Source organism: Arachis stenosperma, chromosome 2 (genome assembly GCF_014773155.1).
Source record: "Arachis stenosperma cultivar V10309 chromosome 2, arast.V10309.gnm1.PFL2, whole genome shotgun sequence".
NCBI classification, from domain to species: Eukaryota; Viridiplantae; Streptophyta; class Magnoliopsida; order Fabales; family Fabaceae; genus Arachis; species Arachis stenosperma.
In genome coordinates this window covers 14,895,056-14,902,132 of record NC_080378.1, presented here as the reverse complement: position 1 = coordinate 14,902,132, position 7,077 = coordinate 14,895,056, and the positions used below count along the sequence as shown (strand labels likewise).

The 7,077-nt window shown below is 35.2% G+C and overlaps 1 pseudogene; it reads left to right on the top strand.

Annotated features, from left to right (window-relative positions):
* Positions 1–1,644: 1,644 nt before the first annotated feature.
* On the top strand, positions 1,645–5,559 carry LOC130962612 (cell division cycle protein 48 homolog; annotated as a pseudogene).
* The last annotated feature ends 1,518 nt before the right edge of the window (positions 5,560–7,077 follow it).

The following is a 7,077-nucleotide window of genomic DNA, read 5'->3' as shown; positions in this document are numbered from 1 at the left end:
ACTGTAAATGAATGCTTGGAGTAGAAGTGTTGCAAAACCAAGTGATAATCTAATGATTTTTACTATCGCAATCTTTCAATTTCTCCGCAAAGTCTTTCTCAATATCCTTCTTAGATTTAGAGGTCCCATCTTTCAATTTTTCAGTCATAGTTGGCTTAACAGGACAAACAACATCATCAGTCACATAGCGCGATAATTTTCGCCCTCTAAAAAATTCTCTCATAGCTTCAACCCAATAAGCATAGTTGGAATCATTAAGGATAATAGAAATAGGCTGAAAAATATCTTATTTTTCCATAATAGCAGAAACAAAGACAAAAAGGAGAAAAAACTGCAAAATCAGGACAAAAATTGAAAAAAAAAACAGAGAATAAAATTGAAAAGAGCTCACAAAAAAAACCTAAGAAAAGGTCCCACTATCCGCCACGTCAGCGCCACATCAGTAGAGAAGGACACGTGGCGACGCGTGAGAGGAGAAGGAAAACACGTCAATACTGACGCAATGAAGATGTGGCACACGGGTCAGGAGATGGGTCGGGCTGGGCCTGGAGGGATGCAGGTTGAAAACGGGTCCGTGTGTAGCGTCGTTGTGTGACACGTGGGACGCTACTGGACCATTGATCCTAGGCGTGGATCCAATGGTACTGAAGGCATCTGGAGGAAGGAAGAACCTGAAGCGAACAGCGAGCTTCAAGCGGCGCATGAAGACACGTCCGGTGGTTGCTGGCGACATTCACTACAAGAAAAATATCCATTCAACCACACTTTTTTTAAGCTACATTTGAAAAGCGTAGCCTATTCATAGAATAGGCTACGCTTTTCTCCGTGTTGCCTTTTTATAAGAGAAAAGGATACACAAATGCAGCATCATTTAAAAAGCGTAGCCTTAGATATTATAGAAATCACTTATAAAGCGTAGCCGTAGGTTGATATCTATAGGTTCATTTTTCGTATCAAAGGAGATGCTTTTAAAAGGTATCCTATTTTTTAAGTTTTGGGTGCATTTAAAAAGTGATGCCTAATGTATCCAGAGCAAAATACTTATCACTTGGTAACTTTTTTTCCTCTTTTATGCAAAAGAAAACCTACACTTAGCGAAAATTTTGTCAATTCCCTCCTAGGTCATCACTCCCCTCCAAAGCCCCTTCATTCTTGCACTGACCCGTGAAGAAACCCTCTCACCACACTCACAATCGCCACTGACCACCCACCATCGCGTAGAAACCCTCTCACTGCACCATCGCCAAAAAACCCTCTCACTACACCATCGCGAAGAAACCTGTACTCATCACCACTCACTAGAAGAAAGTCACTCTTGTTCGCCCTCACCATCGTCATCTCTGCGCTTCTCACCTTCGCCAACCCTGTCACGCACAACCCTCACCGTCGCCACCACTCACTCATCTTCATCACTCACCACTCACCACGCTGTCACTCATCTTCATTGTTGCTTCTCTTCGCTACGCGCTCACATCAGGAAGACTCTGCCTCAACTGAAAGCCTCTCATCAGTCGCTCACCATCGTCAAGAAGGTATATATTCACCTTCATTTGGTTTCTAAAATCTGAGAGGGTAGGATTCCGATTTTAGGGTTGCAATTTGGAGGTTTGGTACAAAATCCTGTGAACTCGTGAATTGATGAACATGCATGCTAATGTTGCGGTGCAGTAGAACTAGTGAATTTGGGGGGTTTCATTCTGTTAGTGTTGCACCGCAGGGTTTACTGTGACTTGTTGCTAACATTTTATGGTTTGTCTGCTCCTGAAGGTCCACTTACGGAGGTTTGCTTCTGTATGATTTTTGGTGCAAAATAATTAGAGCTGTTAACATTTATTGTCTAAATTGAAGTTGCTAAAACAAAGATTGAACTGGATGTGCAGAGTGTCCATAGCAGAAGCTGTGTTATTATATTTTTTGCTTTTATAAACAAACCATTCTTCTGTTAAAATTGTCTTGTCTACTAATAAATTATGAAAACCAAGTAGGGAAATTGTTTGAAATGATTACTCTTTTTATATAAAAAACAAAAAGATTTTAAAGGATTCTGAAACAAGTATTCTCATAAAATCTTCTAAAGAAACAAATTCTTGTAAAGAGACAGGGTATGGACTTCCATTTTTAACAAATAAAATAAACCTTGAACTGTGAAACGCTAGATCAACAGAAATCAAACTTTCCAACGCAGAAGATTATTGTTTTCATTGTTTTATCTTTGGAATTTTTGTTACTCACAGGTTTTGACAGAGAGTATTGATCGTGTCTTAGAGTTTGTTAAACGAAGTAAGGCAATCAACCCCCACTGTTGCATTGGAGACAGCTACAGCCTTGCAGGTATGTGTGTTTTGTCTCTTTCTTCTAATCATAATAGAAATTTGATTTAAAAGAAGACTAGAACATTGTGTTTGTTCCTGATTTTGCATATATTTATTTTGTCTTTCAATTACACTTAGTAAAAATGAAGACATTTTAAAATTTATTGGCTTGGAAGGCATAAAAAGGTTTATTTTTTCAAAATGGGAGTCTTTAACTTTACATGTAATACATGTGTTCCATATTAGAAGTTTCACTGCTTATGCCATGGGGTTTCTAAGGAGTAAGGATCCACTAATTCTGGATAACAATTTGAGGGAACTGGGTGCTAAAATTATATAAGACAATTGGGCAGGTGTAGTTCCCTTTTTGAAGGTGCATTTGAGGATCTCTCTCTCTCTCTCTCTCTCTCTCTCACACACACACACACATGAAATTAGTATTCATAGTTTTGGGATTAAAGAGGTATATTTTTGTTAGAATATGTTTCTGCACTATGATATTATTTTAAATCTTGTACTTAGCTATATTTCTAGATCTCATGCTCTTGAATTTCTCTAAACTTTGGTTGCTGCAACTTATTGTGTTTATCCTTTGATTAAATGACAAAAGTAGTTTTATATCTAAGTAACCTTTCCATTGAGTATGCTTATGCTCAAATAAGTAAGGCTACATAATGTATTTATTGACCAGTCAGCTGTTTGATTCTTGGATCTGTGAATGATTGTTGCTTTCTTAATAAACACAGTTTACTTTGTAGTGGTAAATGGTAATGTTCCAATAAACAAAAATCAAGTACTAATGGGGACTATTATTCATTTTTCTAGAGTAGTTTACTGATTTCATGTTGTTAATTGTTTCACTACCATTACATGAATGAAATGAAGTGAATTTATTTTATGTTCTTGTGTGTAGTACTACTACTGCTCTCTGCTTCCACAACGGTATTTATATAGCAAAAGAATAGAGATATAGATAGAGAGATATTTGGGTAATCAATTCTGGGTCTTCTAGATCAAGTATGGACTATGGACTGTGTTACTATTTATTTAGATATGGGAATACTTCCTGGGGTAAGCCTTTCAACATCCTTTTTGACTTTTTACAATGATTTGATGTTTTTAAAACTTTTGGAACTAAGTTTGTTTTTTTTTATTAGATCACTTGTGTTAACAGGAAAAATCAATTAGTATTGTATATTACAGCCTGCTTTTCAACATATTTCTTGTCAAGTTGTTTCTTCGAAAGCTTTTTAAGAAAGGTGGTGGATGAATTTTCAGGAAATCGGGGAAGAAGGACTACTCAACGGCAATTCTTGAGTGGAAGAAGTCGCCGAACCGTCTTGTGGTGGATGAAGCCGTCAACGACGACAACTCCGTCGTGTCCATGCACCCTGATACCATGGAGAAGCTCCAGCTCTTCCGTGGTGAAACTATCCTCATCAAGGTCACTTTCTTACCCTCCTCTATCTTCTTACTTACCTTCCTCTTGCTGTGTCTTAGCTCTTAATTGATTTATTCGATTCCCCACAAAAAAGTACTCTTTTTCAGAGTCTCTTACTGGGGTGCTGTTTTTGTTTAGTTCTTTCTTAACAGATAGTGTTGTGAGATTTTGAATTTTATACTGTGGAGTACTCGACCATGTATACTAAGAAGATGATCATGATTGATTGACATGGTTGCAAATAGAATTGGATTAAATTTAAAATGTTATTTATTTGTATCTAATGAAAGCATTTCGAGTTTGGAGTACAACTATCATAGTGTCTTAAAGTTTTAATTAATTTATCTCTTATATTTGTTGATTTTGTTCTTTGTGTTGCAACTTCTAAGTCAGATGGGGTTTTTGATTTGTATATGTTTGCAGGGCAAGAAAAGGAGGGATACCGTTTGCATAGCTCTTGCTGATGACACCTGTGAAGAGCCCAAGATCAGGATGAACAAAGTTGTGAGGTCGAATTTGCGGATTCGTCTTGAAGTATGGGAAACGTGTGCACATTCTGCCTATTGATGATACCATTGAAGGTGTCACTGGCAATCTATTTGATGCTTTCTTGAAACGTGAGTTTCTACCTTGAGCTTCTCTTAAGTTGCGAATTTAAGGATGACTACTTAATTTGACTTGCTTTATGAACTTGCTCTTAGTGATGAGTACTTTAATTTGAGTATTTCTATTAATGTTACAAGACTTCGTTACTGATTGTCAGCGTGTTTTGCAAAATTTCTTATCTCTCTTAAAAGTCCTTACATTCACATTGCTTGTGTTATAATTATAGCAAGTTATTATTATTATTATTATTATTATTATTATTATTTGTCTCAGTCTTGGCTTGTCAAGCTTCGTATGATTGATTGTCACCTTTCTTGATATTTGATTGAATTGAATTGATTTGAATGCATGCCAAACTGACTTAATAGTATATATAGAATCTACAATCTTCAGTTTCTTGGACGACATTGATATTACATGTAGAATATGATTATTTTGGTGCTTGTAAAATATTATAACTTTTTAATGTAAATTTTGCAGCTTACTTCTTGGAAGCTTATCGTCCTGTCAGAAAAGGAGATTTATTTATTGTCCATGGAGGGATGAGAAGTGTGGAGTTTAAGGTCATTGAAAAGAGAGGATGAAGAGAGGCTGGATGAAGTTGGATATGATGATGTGGGTGGAGTCAGGAAACAAATGGCACAAATTCGTGAGTTGGTAGAGCTTCCCTTGAGGCATCCACAACTTTTTAAGTCGATTGGTGTGAAACCACCCAAAGGTATTCTACTTTATGGATCCCCTGGTTCTGGGAAGACACTGATAGCAAGAGCTGTTGCTAATGAAACGGGAGCTTTCTTCTTTTGTATAAATGGATCGGAGATTATGTCCAAACTGGCAGGAGAGAGTGAAAGCAATCCGAGGAAAGCATTTGAAGAGGCTGAAAAGAATGCACCATCCATCATCTTCATTGATGAAATTGATTCTATTGCACCCAAGAGGGAGAAGACACATGGTGAAGTTGAAAGGAGGATTGTTTCACAGCTTTTGACTCTTATGGATGGATTAAAATCTCGTGCTCATGTTATCGTTATTGGAGCTACCAATCGCCCAAACAGCATTGACCCAGCATTGAGAAGGTTTGGTAGATTTGATAGGGAAATTGATATTGGTGTTCCTAATGAAGTTGGCCGACTTGAAGTTCTTCGTATACACACTAAAAACATGAAGCTCTCTGACGATGTAAGTTTCATTGTCTCTTAACTTTGTTGGTGTCGGTGTCTATACACTCTACCAGGTTGTGCATGCCATGCTGTGGCTCTGGTTGTAGGTTGTTCATTAATTCTTTAATGTTTTTAAATTTTCTGTTGCTTAACTCTAGCGCCGCTGTCCTAAAGTAGTGAAGAGTATATTTGAGATGTATGAATTTTCTGTTGCTTAAATAATAGTGAAGAGTATATTTGAGATGTATGAATTTTTACAGTTAACTTCATTATAGTATTTTTGGATCAATATTATAGATATATTTTGGTTAGAGATAATTTTTATTATATAAATAAATTATTTAGTATAATTATGTATTTATTTTTATTTTGTAATATTCAACTCATTTAAATAAAAATGCAGAATTATTATACATGTAATCATATTAACTATTATGTTGCATTAATAATTATTAGATAATTATATATATATATATATATATATATATATATATATACAGAAAAAAACAAGACCTAAGACTACACTTATATACAGTAGCTATAATAGTATACAAAAAAAAACGAGACCTAAGGCTACACTTATATACAGTAGCTATAGTATACAAAAAAAAGACCTAAGGCTACGCTTATAAAAAGTAGTTATGTATACAATGTGGCTACGCTTTACAAGTGATGCAGTAGCATTGAAAAGCATAGCCTAATATGGAAAAATGAAAGCTGAAAAGCGTAGCCTTTGGTCCTGGACAGCATCACTTGAAAAGCGTATTCTATTCCCAAACATCAAAAGCGTAGCCATTGGTGCAGAAAAGCGTAGCCTTTGAGAATAGGCAACGGCCGAATAGGAATCACCCAAAAAGCGTAGCCGTAGCCCAAAAAGCGTAGCCGTAGCCTAAAGCATCATTTTTTTTCACTTTTGGCTACAATTTTCAAGTGTACCTGAATGGGTGTTTTTCTTGTAGTGATTTTTGGACTCGTTGAACTCGTGACGACGAGATGAAGAGAGTAGTAAGGGCGGTGACAAACTAAAGCGTCGGGAAATGATCAAAAATCAAGAACAAAGAACACTTCCAAAAGAAAAAATAAAAGGACTATGAACTATTTTTCATAGAGAAAAAAAACCTACACTCTTAATACAATTTTAGAAATAAAAGTAATAATATGCAAAAAGTTTTTGTGTATTATTTAGCATATAATAAAAAATATAATGTATAAGGAGATATATAGATAATAGAAGAATCAAAACAATATAAATATAAAATTTTATAATAAATATACAGATATACTATATAAATATAAATATAAATAATGTTAACTGATTTTAATTTATCTTAATTATACTGTAATAAAAACAATGATAAAATTAAAACAAACAAAACATACATTTAAACTTGTGTGAAGACATCGATCCTTTGATTCTGTTCTCTGTTTAAAATGATAAATTTTCCATATTCTATGCGTAGTTGTGATTTTTCAATTATATTATTTATCTTATTATAAGATACAAACAAGAAAATTGATGAATAACCATTTTGCGTGGTTAATGCTTCTGCACCGATGA